Here is an 18,368-nt window from a genome sequence, read left to right as displayed (position 1 = left end):
GAAAAAATCGTCATACTGATAGTTTTCAATTGGAACCGGGGTATAGTCATTAACATGGTCAGGTTCAAAGTTAACGAAATGAGCTCTGTGTCTATCGTTCGAATAATTGGGGTTTTTATGGATTACAGAAGGGCGTATTTGTGAATTATTTTGATTGGGTGTGAATTGAGATCTTTGTTGTTCATTAGGTCTAGTGTTTTGGTAATTATTATTTGGGCTGAAGTTTGGCCTCAGAAAGCCATTGTTTTGGGCGGTATTGAAGTTTTGATAGCTACTGAAATTTCGAGTATCATTAAAATTCTGGGGATTGTTTTGGGAATTCTGTCTAGAACGACATTCGTTATTTGAGTGGCCAATGCGTCCACAAAAGGTGCATCTAGGTGGTTGAAAGTTTGGTCTTCTAATGGGTTGATTATTTTGATTGGGTCTGGGAGGATTGGGGCGATTGGTTTTCTGTATTTCGAAATAGGATAATTGTAGCTCTCGTCTGATGCGGACCTGAGCTTGAAGAAGGTCTTTCGGATTACTAGCACGAACAATATGTGCAATTTTTGGATCGAGGCCGGTCAATAATGTATTGAGCGCCATTGATTCGATTAGTACGATTTGGGCTTGTTTCTCTTCAGGAGTGAGGCCAGATTTTTGGATATTGGCATGCATTTTTGCATTAAGGACTTGGACACGATTGAGGAATGTAAGAGCCGATTCATTTGGAAGTTGTTTGACTCTCTGTAAATCTTGTATGAGAGAAGATAGGTCTCTAGTGTCTCCAAAGTGGGAATTAAGAAGTTGCTTAATTTCTAGATATGATAAGGGATTTCTAGAGCTTATGAGTTGCGCTGCTCTTCCGCGAAGTTTATTTTTTATGTGAATTACTAATAGTTGTTTTTGATCACGCGTAGACATATTGTAGGCATAGTCACAAGCATTTAGAAAGGTTTGTAAAAATATTTGATCGCCTTCAAATTCGGGTACGATGGAAAATATTTCGGATAGTTTATAAGGTTCTACTTCGGGTTCATTCTCGATATGAGATACGGGGACTGCGGGGCGAGAAATGTTACTGTTGTCAGTCATGATGATCAAATAAAACAATTTAAATATGAAATAATCAAAATATCAAATAATAAAAATAAAAAGAATAGTCAATATATCAAATAGTAAAAATAAAAATGGTCAAATAAATCAATTTAAATACCAAATAATAATCAGGAATAATAAAAAATATCAAAAAAATGTTTTTATAACACCTGTCCGATTAGCGAAATGTGCGTGTTTCAGACGTGTATATAATAACAATAGTGAAAATAAAGGAATGACGATTAACAGAATAAACGTCAAATAGTTAAAAGATAATCAGAAAAATATTTAGTGGTTGTATTTATTATTTAAAAAAAAATGTTCTTATAATAACTGCCCGATGAGCGAAAAGTGCGTGTTTCCGGCGTTTTATAACAACAATAAATAAATAAAAATTGACGATTTACAGTATAAACGTCAAGTAATGAGAATAAATATGTAGTTGTCTTTATTGATTTTCAGTATAATCAATATTGGAATATCGAACAGTATTCAATAATAATAATATTGTAAAATAATGTAATAATAATATACGAGATGATTCAATATTAGACTTACACTAAATCCAAAAACATCTAGTCGTCTTGTTCTCGACAGCGTTTCTACCAGGGGCTTCACCAGGTGTTCCTAATCCGTAGATATCTGCAAAGTGATGACGGCTCTGCCTTTTGGATGGTTCGTTTCTGAATCAAAGGATTGGAATCCACCGTTGTTAGTTAGGCCTTTCCGTGTTCTAACAACGTTTCCAGATCCTACTGACTGCGCCAATTTTTATATCACTTAAAACTTTTTTGACTTTTTAAAAAATATTTTATTTTGAAAATACAAGAATTAAAGTTACATGTACTAAATCTAAATTATTACGAACAAATATTAAACACCGGCAAATGGTTTTATATGATTTACAAAATGCTGAGGTTGTGAGAAAGCCTGGACGTAGTAGTTCTCGCTGACATTGGCATTGAAACTGGATGCGTCGATTCAGATGGCTGACACCTGATATATCCTGATGGGAAATAAGTAGGTACTTCATTATTAAGGTTAGTTGGTAAAAACGGATATAACATATATATATATATATATATATATATATATATATATATATATATATATATATATATATATATATATATATATATATATATATATATACAGGGTGCGCCAAACCTCTGGTCTTCTTTGATTACGGCTAAACTATGAGATATACAAAAAAATGTTTATAACAAAACGAATGTGTATCAAAGAGATCTATAATTTAAAATTATTTTCAATTATACAGGGTGAGTCAGAACGACGGTATGAACCAAAGTTGTATTTTTTTAAATGGAACACCCTGTATATTAAATCATTTTTGAATATATTATTTAAAAATATGAAAAATTTGTATAAGGTCTTATAGGCCTAAAGTTAATAATTTTCAAAATATTTACATTTTTATTGAGAAAAATGGTAATATTTATAGGGTTGTGGATTATGTTTCCAAGGAAATAAAAATTTAGGTGATAGGTCAAAGTTTTTAAAATATAGTGTTATTTTTAAATAATTTAATATTTTTTACTTTTAGCCATAAAATATACAGTGTGATCACTATTTGCAAATACAAAATTTTCTCATTTTTTTTAAATGGGACACCCTATATATTAGTTTTGCGTTTGGTAGTAAATATTACAACCTTTTTTTTGGTATGAGGTTGTATGTACCTAGCATGTTTCGTTTTGTAGATATTTAAAAAAAACTATAGATTTTAAGTTTTTGCGGATTTTTTATTTAAAAATTTTTTTGCAAAAAAAATAATTATAATCTGGTTTTAGAAACATACACTAAAATATAAAATATGAAAATAAAAACGTAACTAAAGATTAAAATAAATCGTATGCTAGTACAATTCAATTGAATTTAATAAGTTTAAATTATTTTACAAAAAATATTTTACCTTATTAATGAATACATAAATTAGTTACTAAATTAAATAAACAACCAAATTTTAAATCAATCGTAGTAATTCTTCTACCGCAGCAACTTTCCTGTACCAAATTAATTGTTAGTTATATTGTATTTACGAGTAAGATCAGTTAATAACTTTTTAATTTACCTACATCTTGAGAACGTATAAAGTATGCTTTGAAACAAATGAACGTTATGGAAGTATATTAAGAAGTAAATACTATCTATGTACCTACTCGTGTCACAAAAGCTGGTAATAATTTTTAATGGTTTCGCCCAAAACAAATGTCATATCCAAAAATTTTTCGGTTAAAAAATTAAAATTTAAAATATAAAAAATTTTTACAAAAATTTCAACTACAAAAGTATTACCAGTTTTTGTGACACCAGTAAATACTATTTATATTAATAAATAATTTGGATGATACATTTAACATTCATTTGTTTCAAAGCATACTTTATAATAATTTTTATATTCTCAAGATGTATGTAAGTAAATTTAAAAGGTAAATTAAAAGTTTAACTAAATACAATTTAACTAACAATTAATTTGGTACAGGAAAGTTGCTGTAGTAGAAAAATTACTACGGTTGATTTAAAATTTGGTTGTTTATTTAATTTAGTAACTAATTTATGCATTCATTAATATGGTAAAATATTTTTTGTAAAATAATTTAAAGTTATTAAATTCAATTGAATTGTACTAGCATACGATTTATTTTAATCTTTAATTACGTTTTTATTTTCATATTTTATATTTTAGTGTATGTTTCTAAAACCAGATTATAATTATTTTTTTTGCAAAAAAATTTTTAAATAAAAAATCCGCAAACACGTAAAATCTATAGTTTTTTTTTTAAATATCTACAAAACGAAGCAAGCTAGGTACATACAACCTTATACCAAAAGAAAGGTTGTAATATTTACTACAAAACGTAAAACTAATATACAGGGTGTCCCATTTAAAAAAAAATGAGAAAATTTTGTATTTGCAAATAGTGATCACACTGTATATTTTAGGGCTAAAAGTAAAAAATATTAAATTATTTAAAAATAACACTATATTATAAGAACTTTGACCTATCACCTAAATTTTTATTTCCTTGGAAACATAATCCACAACCCTATAAATATTACCATTTTTCTCAATAAAAATGTAAATATTTCGAAAATTATTAACTTTAGGCCTATAAGACCTTATACAAATTTTTCATATTTTTAAATATTATATTCAAAAATGATTTAATATACAGGGTGTTCCATTTAAAAAAATACAACTTTGGTTCATACCGTCGTTCTAACTCACCCTGTATAATTGAAAATAATTTTAAATTATAGACCTCTTTGATACACATTAGTTTTGTTATAAACATTTTTTTGTATATCTCATAGTTTAGCCGTAATCAAAGAAGACCAGAGGTTTGGCGCACCCTGTATATATATATATATATATATATATATATATATATATATATATATATATATATATATATATATATATATATATATATATATATATATATATTGTTGTGATCTTTATTATTGATATGAGATAATATTCTTATATGTCATTTAATTTAATCAATGCATTAATAATAATCTAATTAATTTACCAGATCACATATCAATATGTTTTCAATCTCAGGGCTTTTTATAAATTAATTACTTACTTACGTGGCTTCTAAGTATTTCTCAATGGTTCCTAATCGGGATAGGAAAGAAAAGAGTAAAATAATACACACATATGGGTTACAATTGTAATCAAAATATTGTTTATTTTATTTAAATGGCAATCACTGCTTAATATTTGCTATATCTTATTATTCTTAAACATAACATTTACACATGGGAATCTTATTTCCTTTTGGTTTCCAATTGAAAGTTTTTATTAACATTTAACTATTATGATTTATTAGCAACAATTCTATTTAAGTTTGATGAAGCTTTTCTGATATTATTGATTATGTTTCTTCAATTTTAAATGTGGTATTTAATACGAAAAACCCATACATTCATGTCCAAACAAATGAGACTGACCTTTTTCTGGTGAACTGAGAATGTCTTCACACAAAACCCGTTTCCTGCTATCCTTGGCTGCGATCAAAACCTCGTCCTGGCTTCCTGTAATGTTCTCCTTTGAAACTAGCTCGTATAGCTCTCGTTTCCTGCTTCTGTCGTGATGCTGTGTTCTACCTTTTTCGAAACTGCAATCAGCTACCGGGACACTCTTGGCTCAAGGAGGTTCTTTTACTCTCAACCTGGCCTACCTCTCGTTCCACGATAGATACTCCACACTCACGGAACTACACCGGCTTTCTCACTCTCCGTACACTACCGTCTACTACTGGACTTCACTTCTCGACAGCTCAAAACATTCTGCCTTTATTTGTCATTCATTCCCCTACTTTCTAAATATCCCTTCCAGATTCACAAATCAACATTCCACCACCAACTCTCATTCGCAGTATTCCTCAAAACCAATTTTTAATCTTTCTAAATATGCTTAATGGATTTCCAAAAAAAATAGTTAATTCCCATTCTAAAATTACTTTCTACTATTTACAAATTTTAATGACCTATTCTATATTTCAACTGAGTCTTATTTAGCATCCGGCTAATGATCGAACCTTCCGCGAACAACGATAATGACCTATTATCGATTCCAACTAAGTCTTATTTAGCATAGGCTAATGATCGAACCTTCCGCGAACAACGATAATGGTACGCCATTCACTTTGTTTATTCTAAGCGCATTTTCCCGAGTTTCGTTTAATCACTTCTTAAAATTAAATATAACAATTTGTTGTATACAGGTTGTTCTAAATTTATATGCCCGTGGTTGAGAAAATTGAAAATATTTTATATTAAATTCAATTCTGTTTATAATTATCAAAATTTAATTTTCATATCAAATAGAAATATAACAAATCCCCGCCTTGTATTCGATAAAATTTATCTGCAATTTTAAATAAATTTTCTCGAGGCAAAACCAACTCCCTGTATATTTCCTTACTTTAATCTACGTCTTATACCCTAACTTACTATACTACTTCATGTAATTCTGTCTTTTATTCGTGATATTTGTATACATCGTGAATATTATAAATTCCTCGGATCTTTTCCGAGTTCCTGTGCCTCAATTCATAACTATTTATCCCATTTTCATTATTCACGATGTACGGGCCTTCGAAAACAGGCATCAACTTTGCGCAAATGCCCCCAGGTAGATTTGATACTCGTAATGCCCTCGTAATGCCGTGGAGTTCGAGTTTGGCAAGCGAGGCGAGAGGTCGTGTGGCAGGTGTATTGGCGATAAGGTAATTTCGAATTCGAAACCTATCACAATAAAAACACCGGTTTTTTAAAAGACCTATCGTTATCGATAATCGTTAAACTTAAAAAGCGTTCTTGTGCGAAATAAAAATAAACTTCTAAGTGTATAATAATAATATTTATATTAGTGCTGAGGTTAACATTTAATTTAAAATGGCCAGTGGCGGAACAGGAACAATCCGAAAGGAAACCTATAGAAAGAATGAAGAACTATCTGATAGTGGCGACGAAGAATCTAAGAAGAAAAAATATAAAGAAGATAAATTATATTTTGAAAAGAGTAACCTGACGAGACGAACACCGAATAAAAGCAACGACACAAATGAAGAGATGATAAAAATGATGCGGGAAGTTATGTGGAAAAATGATGAAATGATGGCAGAAATAAGAACCATACGGAAAGACCAAAAAGAAACGATGGAATATATTAAGGAGCTGAAAGAAAAAAACGAAAAATTGGAAGAAGGTTTAAAAATGGCAAACAATAGAATAGAACAATTGGGAAAAGATAGACGGAGAAATAATATAGTATTAAAAGGCCTAACACTAGATGCTACCGACGGAAAGCCTGTAAAGGAGTCAGTAGAACACTTCATAGGAAGAAATCTGAAATTAGAGGTCAGACTGAGAGGAGCGGTGAAGATCGGCGACCAAATCTTTGTAGCAGAAATGGAAAACCTAACGGATAAGATGAGTGTACTAAAAAACAAAGGAAAACTGAAAAATCTACAGGGACAAAAGGTGTATATAGAATCAGATTTAACAAGAAAGGAAAGGGAAATACAAGCAAAAATTAGGAAAATGGCAAAAGAAGAAAAAGACAAAGGTAATACTACGAAGATAGGATATATGAAACTGGAGATTAATGGAAAGGAGTGGAAATGGGACCATAATAAAGAGAAACTTATACTAACTCACAGAAATATCGGGGAAGGGACTTCAAAAAACTAAAAGAAAATAATGAGACCGGACCCACAACAATGACAACCAAGGCAATGAATGGGAAAAGCGATAGGGAAAAAGATGATGCAAAGGTAAACAAGGATGAAAATAGGAAAAAGGGGAAAGCTAGATTGCAGAAAAAAGGAGAGATAAAAATGGGAACATGGAATGTGAGAAGCATCAATGGAAAAGAGGAAGAACTGGTAGAAGATATGATAAGACAAAAAATAGAAATACTAGGAATAACAGAAACGAAGATGAAAGGAAAAGGTCTTAAGAAAATACACAAAGGATATTGGTTACTTTGGGTAGGAGCGGATACAAAAGAGAGAGCAAAAGAAGGAGTCGGGATAATAATTGCACCGAATAGACTACAACACGTTATAGAAGAAACATATGTTAACCAGAGAATATTATCGGTGAAAATTAAACTGATGGACGAAGAAATATGGACAATAATAACAGCCTACGGAGTAAATGAAGATGCAAGAAAGGAAGAGAAAGATAAATTTTTCGAGGAGCTCCAAATGCAAATTGATAATGGGGAAGAAAACATAATTGTAATGGGAGATCTAAACGGTAGAGTCGGAAACAACAACAGCGGAATAGAGGAGTGCATGGGAAAAGAAGGAGAAGAAATGCTAAACAGAAATGGTGAAAGAATAATAGAAATATGTATGGAGAATAAACTAGTTATAACAAATACAAAATTTAAACATAAAGAAGTACACAAATACACGAGAGTACAAGACAGCAGAAACGAAAAATCAATCATAGATTACTTTTTGGTAAGCAGCAACAAATGGAAAAGAGTACAGGATACGAAAGTGAAAAGAGGCTCGGAGATTGGCAGTGACCACCATCTAGTAATAATGAGAATGAGAACAACAGAGGAAAAAGAAGAAAAGAGAAGAAAGGTAGTAAATGAAAAAATAAAAAGTTACAAATTAAAAGAGGAAATATATAAGAAGAAATTCCAAGAAAAATTAGATAATACTTTGAAAGGTAGGGCAAAAAATACAAATATAGAAAAAAAATGGGAATATCTAAAAACCAGCATAATCAAAGCAGCTGAGGAAACTTGCGGGAAAGCAAAAATAGCAAACACTAACATGAGGAGAACAGAATGGTGGACGGAAGAAATACGAGAGAAAATAAAGAACAAAAAAGACAAATGGAAAAGATACCTAAGCACAAAACACCCGGAAGATTACGAAGCATATAAAGAAAAAAGGAAAGAGGTTAAAATAGCGGTGAAAGCAGGAAAGGAAAGGTCATGGGAGATATTTGGACAAAAAATGACAAAAAATTATAGGGAAAACCAAAAACTCTTCTACGGCGCATTAAAACAACTCAGACAAAAGAAAGAGCACACGATGCCGAATATAAAAGACAAGAATGGAAACGTACTAACAGAAGAAAAACAAATAATGGAAAGATGGAGAGAACATTTCAAAGAGCTAACTCATGTAGACAAGGACAACATAGGGGAGATACAAGAAAGGAATGAAGAACAACAAGTGGAATCCATAACAAGAGAGGAATTAGAGAAAGCAATAGAAAGAGTAAAACTGGGCAAAGCACCAGGCAAGGATCATATCACCCCGGAAATGATAAAATTCATGGGGACAGAGGGAATGGATAGCATGAAAGAACTAATGAATGATATCATAAATAGAGCAGAATTACCAAAGGACTGGAAGAAAGACATTATATTACCAATACACAAAAAGGGAGACAAGAGAAACTGTAATAATTACCGAGGTATCACCATATCAAGTATCCCTGGGAAGGTATTAGCAAGAATACTAGAGACAAGAATAAAAACACAAATAGAAACAACTATGGAAGACACACAGTGTGGATTCAGGAAGGACAGAAGCACGCAAGACCTAATATTCACATTAAGACAAGTAAGTGAGAAGGTAATCAAGAAAAATAGAGAGATACATATGTGCTTCATTGACCTGGAAAAGGCGTTTGACAGAATCCGAAGAAAGGACGTTTGGAAGACACTAACAGAAAGGGGAGTCGACAGACACATAATAGAAGTAATAAAGGATATGTACAAAAATAATACAAATACAGTAAGAACCAATAACGAGGAATCCAGAGAATTTTCTACAAGTCAAGGCGTCAAACAGGGATGCGTGCTGAGTCCACTGCTATTCTCAGTGGTACTGGATGAAGCGATAAAGAAAGCCAAGAGAAGAATGAGAAAACTAACATTAGGATACTGGCAAATGAAACAGACTCAACTATCGGAGCTACTATTTGCAGACGACATGGTATTGATAGCAGAAAACAGAGAAGACTTACAGAACAATCTTGAAATCCTAGAAGAAGAACTATCAAACATAAATATGAAAATTAATACAGAGAAAACAAAAACAATGATAATTTCAAATACGAGGAAGACACACGCAATAGAATTAGACGGGAAACAACTAGAGCAAGTGGAATATTTTAAATACCTAGGAGTAATAATCGAATCAAATGGTAAACAAGACATGGAAATAAACGAGAGAATGGGACGAACAGGAAGCTTATTTAACACTATGAAAACAACATTTTTTGGGAAAAAAGGGATACCGGAAAAAGTAAAAACGGCAGTCGTTAAATCAGTAGTTAGACCAACAATCATGTATAGCAGCGAGACATGGACATTGACGGGGACACAAAAATCCAGAGTCAATGCTATGGAAATGAGGTTCCTGAGGAAAATAGCAAACAGAAAAAGGACAGACAAAATACGAAACGAAACAATTAGACAAAACCTAAAACTAGAACCAATCAATGAAAAAATAGTAGAAGGACAACTTAGATGGTTCGGGCACGTGTGTAGAATGTCGAACGAGAGGCTAACAAAACGAGTGTTCAAAACGAGAGTGCAGGGGAAAAACAAAAGAGGGAGACCAAGAGTTATGTGGGTAGATGAAATCAGGAAAGAAGTCGGGAAGAAGGGATTGACATTGGAAAGTGCAAGAAACCTAGCGCAAGATCGGAAAGCATGGAGACTACAATGCCAAACTCAACTCCACCAGCCTTACACCTAAAGGTAGAAAGGCTTAGGACTAAGTAAGTAAGTAATGCCCTCACGAGTACTTTTTCACCCTTTTGGAAAGTCACTGGTCTTCTTTTTCTATTTTGTTCCTGTCTTTGGATATATTTTTCGTTGCTTCGCCGTAATCTTCTCTGTACGGTTTCAATCACCTGTTCTTTTGGCTCTTGGTCTTCCCATGGCCTTATCGGCAGTACACCCTTCATGATGTATTCTGGGGTCTCTTTTGTTACTGTGCTCGGAATTGTATTTAGATACCTTTCTATTTCCGCCATTTTCCTGTCCCAGTGACGATGTTGACCATCTGTTGCAATGCGAAGAAATTTCGTCACTTCCTGTATGAATCGTTCCGAAGGATTACTCTGTGGATGCCTGATGCTGACAAAATTTGTCTCTATTCCTCGTTCTCGAAGTTGTCCCTTGAAACGATCATTTTGGAAATACGTTGCATTGTCCAGTAGAATCTTTTTTGGTGTTCCTACTATGGCTATATAATTGTCGATTTTTTTAAATATTTCTTCCCCCTTTGTGGTGCGGCAACTATATAATTTTACGTATTTTGAAAACACATCCACCATTACCAGAATATGTTTGTTCCTTTTAGTGGTCATAATTAGATCGCTTAACATATCTATTGCTACAATGTCTAGTTTGTTTCGGGCTTCAATATTTTTGGCAACATTTTCGTTTTTGAAATTCCGACTCTTATATTTTTGACATACATCGCACTTCTGGGTAATTTCCTTTGCAATGCGGTAATCCTGTCGGCTGATGTAATTTTCCCAAAAAACGAGCCAAACTTTTCTGCTACCGATATGCCCATTGTCCTCATGTAATTTCTTTATTATCTTTTCGGCCAATGTCTGTGTCACTAAATATAGTTCCTTTCCGTCTATTCTCTTAAAATATATGTTATTTTCTACTTCCGCTCTTCTTTTTTCTCTTTCCTCTAGGTCTTCCTGGTTTGTCCTTATCACATTTAACGAATATATCCCTTCTTCTTGTATTAATCTATTTAGTCCCACCTGTAGAGTAATTGTTTCCTTTTTTCCGGTGTCCTCATCCCGTGTTAGAGCGTCGGCTATTATGTTGTCTTTTCCTTTTATATATCGGAACTCAAAATCATACTCCTGTAATAATAGAATGCCTCTATGTATTCTATTATTTACTAATCTGTTCTTCATGATATGTACTAAAGCTGCATGGTCTGTTTCGATTGTGAATTTTGCTCCCAATAAGTAAAACCTCAATTTGTTTACGCAATATAGTACACTGGCAAACTCCAATTCTGTAACACTATATTTTCTCTCATGTGTTTTAGTCACTCGAGATATAAAACATATCGGCACTTCTTGGTCGTTTTGTATTTGAGACAGAACTCCTGCAAATTTTTGTATGGACGCATCAGTTCGGAGTATAAAAGGTAAATTGTAAACGGGGTGGTATATTTTCGTTCCTTTTGCGAATTCTCGTTTTAATTTTTCGAAAGCTTCCTCCTGTTCTTCTTTCCAATTTCATTTTATTCCTTTTTTAAGCAATTTTATCAGAGGGATTTCCTTTTGGCTCAAATCGGGAATCAGCTTTTTAAAATAATTAATCGTGCCAAGAAAACCTCTCAATGTTTTCAAATTCGTTGGTCTTGGGTATTCATCTATGAGCTTGACTCTGTCTTCGGCTAATCTTACTGTTTTGGTGTCCAATTGAAAACCCAAATAAATGACTTCTTTTTGAAAAAATTGACATTTTTCAATGTTTAATTTCAATCCCGCTGTGTCCAATTCTTCCAGAATTATTTCTATGTGTTCCAGATGACTCTGAGTATCTTGAGAAAAAATTAATAAATCATCGATATAATGAACTATGAAATCTTCATGGCGATTCAAAATGGTATGTAGAGCTCGGACGAGTGCAGCACAAGCACTCTGCAATCCAAATGGCACTACCTTAAACCTGTAGACAATACCATCAATAGAAAAAGCGGTGTAGTTTCTACACTTTTCAGCTAACGGTATCAACCAAAAACTGTGTTTTAAGTCAATTTTTGAAAATATGTGTGACCCGGTGATTCTTCCAAAAATGGCCTCGATGTTTAGAGGTGATTCATATTGTGATACAGTGTGCTGGTTGATATTCCTGGCATCTAAACATAATCTCAATTCTCCATTGCTTTTCTTTACTATCACAATCGGGTTAACATACGGTGAATCACATCTTTCGATGATTTGATCTTCCAACATTTTATTTATTTCTTCTTTCACCTCTTGTCGATACTCTCAAATTTTCTTCTTCTGGGTCGACTCTTCTTTTGAGGAGCCACAGGTTTCATTTTCTTTTATCTTTTTCTGACCTTTTCTCCTTTTTTTTCTTTGTCCTTGCTTCGCTGCCAAATTCATTTCCACTGTTTGTTCTTTACCTGATTCGTCCGTATTTTGTTTCTCATGTTCCTTGTCCTGTTCTTTTTCTTTTTCTTCTGTTAGTTTCATCGTATTATTTTTAAAATCTATCACTACATGTTTTTCTGCCAATTCGTCAACTCCTACTATCATGTCATGTGACATGTTTGGCATTATTACACATTGTAGTGCATACATATTCTTACCCAGTCGTACCATTACTCGTATGCCTTCATTTATAGTTGCCAATGTCCGTTTGTTTGCGCCCACTAAATTTACCCTAGGTATTTTGTAAATTAAATTTGTTAAGTTAACTTCTTCTATTAGTTTTCTGTTGACCAATGTTATTTCAGATCCAGTGTCTATCATAATTTTAATTGGTTTCTCGTTGATAAATCCATCCACAAATTTTAAATTAACTTCATTTTTCTTTTCGTTGTTTCCTGCCAATTTAATAAACTCCTTGGGGTGACAAAAGATTCCTGTTTGATTTTTGGTTTTTAGTGAGCGCCGTCGTGAAAAGACGCCGGTTGCTCATCGTTGTTTATATTTTCGTCATAATGTCTCTCCGTCATATTCATCTGTCTGGGTATTATTTACTTCTCTTCTATTTTCTCTAGGTCTGTCGGATCTGTTTCGGTTTTCTCGATATCCCTGTTCATTTTGTCTACCATTATTTCTGTTTTCTTGATTTGAGCGTGTGGTGTTTCTATTCTGGTATTCTCGATTTCTGTCCTCATTCCATTGCCTATTTCTTTGTTCATAATTTCCTCTTCCGTTGTCTCTATTTTCGTTTTCCCTTCTGGGATTAAAATCTCGTCTTGTATAGTCCCTCCTATTTTGATTTCTATCTCTGTAATCTTGTGTTTCTCGGGGCCTGTAATCTTCTCGCGACCTTCTTGATTTTCTTTCTCTTAGACGTGATTCTCTTATTTGTAGGAATTGGCATAAACTATCTATGTCTTTGTAATTTTGCAATGTGATATGGTCTTCCAGCGTTTCCTCGAAATGTGTTGCAATCAGTTCGACTAATTGTTCCGATGAGTAATTATATTGTAAATGTTTTGCATTATTGTAAATTTGCAAAGCATATGTCCTTTCTGATACACCCATCCTATCATTGTATTTCCCATTTTGCAATTCCTTGTTAATTTCCAATTGTTGGACCTTTCCCCAGAAATAATTCAAAAATTTTTGTTCAAATTGTTGCCAATTGCCGAATTCTTCTTCTTTGCTATCGAACCATAGGCTTGCTTCATATTTGAGATGGTTTCTGATAGTTTCTTTTGCTGTTTCGAAATTTCCGATGTGTTGTATTTTCTTTTTCAGGCTATTTATGAACGGCACTGGGTGTAATCTTCTTACATCCCCGCCAAACCTTATCTTCACGTCATCTGTGCTATGTATAACCATTTCTCTTCTTTCTCCGACATTTTGTTGAGTATTGATTTCCGCAATCTTTCTTTCCACTTCTCTGTCTGCTTGAATAGCGTTTTCAAACTTGTTTTTCAAATTTTCTATTTCCTTTTTCTGGCAATTCGTTATCTCCTTTATTTTGATTTTGATTTCTTTAATCTCTAACTCCTGTTTCTCGCTCTTTTCTGCAATCTCTTCTATTTTTTTAACCATTTCCTTCTTAATACTCTCTATATTTCTGTTGTTTTCTTCTATGGCTTGTTTTGTTTCCTGTTGATTGTCATCCATTTTTTGCTCCACTTTATCCATTTTCTTTGATGTTTCTTCCTGATTTTTATCCATTGTCCTTTTTGCTTCATCCATTGCTAGTTTTGTTTCTCTTTGATTGTCATCCAGTTTTTGTGACTGGAGTTGCATCAGTTGTAATAGTTTATCTATTCCTGATAATTCTTGCTGTTCTGATGCCATGATTGTCGTGTCTAAAATATCTTCTTGGTCTGAATGTTCTTTTTGTTTTTTGTTGTCCTTGCTTTGGCTTCTTGTCACAGACATTTGTTTTCAAGAAGTACTGTCCCCGCCAAATATGAAATTTTACTAGTATGTTACCAAGACGACTTTTTCTCACCCAAATATTATAAATTGTCAATAAATATATCAAATGTAAATATCGTAAAAATAAAATATTAAATCAGTTATGTAAAATTTGTACCTGAAGAGATCTAAAATTTTATGTTATCAAATGTAAGTATCTCACTTTTTACCACAGGCATATAAATTTTCAAATACCGGCTTTACTCTTTCTATCCTTCAAATTTGCCACTAGAAATACTTTACAATGCTTTCCACGTTGGACGACAGTTGTTGTGATCTTTATTATTGATATGAGATAATATTCTTATATGTCATTTAATTTAATCAATGCATTAATAATAATCTAATTAATTTACCAGATCACATATCAATATGTTTTCAATCTCAGGGCTTTTTATAAATTAATTACTTACTTACGTGGCTTCTAAGTATTTCTCAATGGTTCCTAATCGGGATAGGAAAGAAAAGAGTAAAATAATACACACATATGGGTTACAATTGTAATCAAAATATTGTTTATTTTATTTAAATGGCAATCACTGCTTAATATTTGCTATATCTTATTATTCTTAAACATAACATTTACACATGGGAATCTTATTTCCTTTTGGTTTCCAATTGAAAGTTTTTATTAACATTTAACTATTATGATTTATTAGCAACAATTCTATTTAAGTTTGATGAAGCTTTTCTGATATTATTGATTATGTTTCTTCAATTTTAAATGTGGTATTTAATACAAAAAACCCATACATTCATGTCCAAACAAATGAGACTGACCTTTTTCTGGTGAACTGAGAATGTCTTCACACAAAACCCGTTTCCTGCTATCCTTGGCTGCGATCAAAACCTCGTCCTGGCTTCCAGTAATGTTCTCCTTTGAAACTAGCTCGTATAGCTCTCGTTTCCTGCTTCTGTCGTGATGCTGTGTTCTACCTTTTTCGAAACTGCAATCAGCTACCGCGACACTCTTGGCTCAAGGAGGTTCTTTTACTCTCAACCTGGCCTACCTCTCGTTCCACGATAGATACTCCACACTCACGGAACTACACCGGCTTTCTCACTCTCCGTACACTACCGTCTACTACTGGACTTCACTTCTCGACAGCTCAAAACATTCTGCCTTTATTTGTCATTCATTCCCCTACTTTCTAAATATCCCTTCCAGATTCACAAATCAACATTCCACCACCAACTCTCATTCGCAGTATTCCTCAAAACCAATTTTTAATCTTTCTAAATATGCTTAATGGATTTCCAAAAAAAATAGTTAATTCCCATTCTAAAATTACTTTCTACTATTTACAAATTTTAATGACCTATTCTCTATTTCAACTGAGTCTTATTTAGCATCCGGCTAATCATCGAACCTTCCGCGAACAACGATAATGACCTATTATCGATTCCAACTAAGTCTTATTTAGCATAGGCTAATGATCGAACCTTCCGCGAACAACGATAATGGTACGCCATTCACTTTGTTTATTCTAAGCGCATTTTCCCGAGTTTCGTTTAATCACTTCTTAAAATTAAATATAACAATTTGTTGTATACAGGTTATTCTAAATTTATATGCCCGTGGTTGAGAAAATTGAAAATATTTTATATTAAATTCAATTCTGTTTATAATTATCAAAATTTAATTTTCATATCAAATAGAAATATAACAATATATATATATATATATATATATATATATATATATATATATATAAACTAGAAATGATCACAGCTGATTAGTAATTATCAATTTACAAATTATTGGGTTAACAGCTGAACTGGAAGACTCAGTGTACTCTTTTCTACGATTCCAATATTTCGTTAACAGTCGTTAACATCACCAGGGACGTTAATAAATAATTAGTATCAACATTAATAAAAACTTAAATGTCAATAAAGATTTTAGTTTAGATTCTAGTTCATAATATACTACCTATTTCTGTCATAATTGACAGTATATTGACATAATTGTCTCTAATACCTTTCTGTGCGACGAATTTAAAAGATTTTAATAATTAGTGGTTTTTAGCATAGTTATTTATATTATAGTTCCATTTTTTATCTTTTTTATTTGTTATATTTTTAATTTTTAATAACATTCACTGCAATTCTTTTTGTTAATGCCGCTTTTTTGCACATTTATAACATCGTTGACTAAAATCTCAAACTGGTGAGTTATTTTTTAATACCCAGTTTCACTATTATACCTTTAATATTATTTCAGCGTCCCTGATGATGTTAACGACTGTTAACGAAATATTGGAATCGTAGAAAAGAGTACACTGAGTCTTCCATTTCAGCTGTTAACCCAATAATTTGTAAATTGATATATATATATATATATATATATATATATATATATATATATATATAAAATGATGTTGGATAATCGAGTACAAATATAAAAATAAATAAGCAAAATCATATATATATATATATATATATATATATATATATATATATAAAAATGGGGTTGAAGTTTATTGGGTATCCAGCTGAATAAAATAAAATATTTTATATATTATATAAAAAATATAATATATATATATATATCAAATAGATGAAATAGAGAATGTGGAAAAATCCCCTTACGAACAATTCACACATCCACCATTTCGGGCTGGGAAAAATTTTTCGAATAGAATCAAAGATCCAAACATTAGTTCTTAGAAATGTGTTTCGCCCTCTTCAACCTCTCTGGGCTCGTCGGTAAAGACAAGAGGTTGAATATCTTTAGACACATTCTAATCAAAAATCAACATTCGAGACCTAGACATAGAAGGTGCGTAAGTCTACGGCAAATCCGACAATGACAGTCTCAAGTTTTAATTCCCTAATTACTTAAAGTAAGTAAAATATATGTTTAAAAACATCTTATGTTTTTAAACATATATTTTACTTACTTTAAGTAATTAGGGAATTAAAACTTGAGACTGTCATTGTCGGATTTGCCGTAGACTTACGCACCTTCTATGTCTAGGTCTCGAATGTTGATTTTTGATTAGAATGTGTCTAAAGATATTCAACCTCTTGTCTTTACCGACGAGCCCAGAGAGGTTGAAGAGGGCGAAACACATTTCTAAGAACTGGTGTTTGGATCTTTGATTCTATTCGAAAAATTTTTCCCAGCCCGAAATGGTGGATGTGTGAATTATTCGTAAGGGGATTTTTCCACATTCTCTATTTCATCTATTTGATTTCGTACGAGTGGTCGTTAAACCAATAACCTTGGATCTTTGGTTCACTGAGTGTGTTTCAAAGATCTACATCTTATGTATATATATATATATATATATATTTATGAAAAAACAAAAGATGTAGATCTTTGAAACACACTCAGTGATCAAAAGATCCACAGGTACTGGTTTGGACGACCACTCGTACGAAAACAAACAAATGAAATAGAGAATGCGGAAAAATCCCCTTACGAACAATTCACACATCTTTTTCCGCATTCTCTATTTCATTTGTTTGTTTATATATATATATATATATATATATATATATATATATATATATATATATATATATATATATATATATATATGTGAGTTAGCTAGAAGCAACCTACCTTGCTCGTTTCGGTACGAAACCGATCTGTGCTTCCA

This window comes from Diabrotica virgifera, chromosome 2 (genome assembly GCF_917563875.1).
Source record: "Diabrotica virgifera virgifera chromosome 2, PGI_DIABVI_V3a".
Classification (NCBI taxonomy): domain Eukaryota; kingdom Metazoa; phylum Arthropoda; class Insecta; order Coleoptera; family Chrysomelidae; genus Diabrotica; species Diabrotica virgifera.
This window is presented reverse-complemented; position numbering follows the sequence as displayed.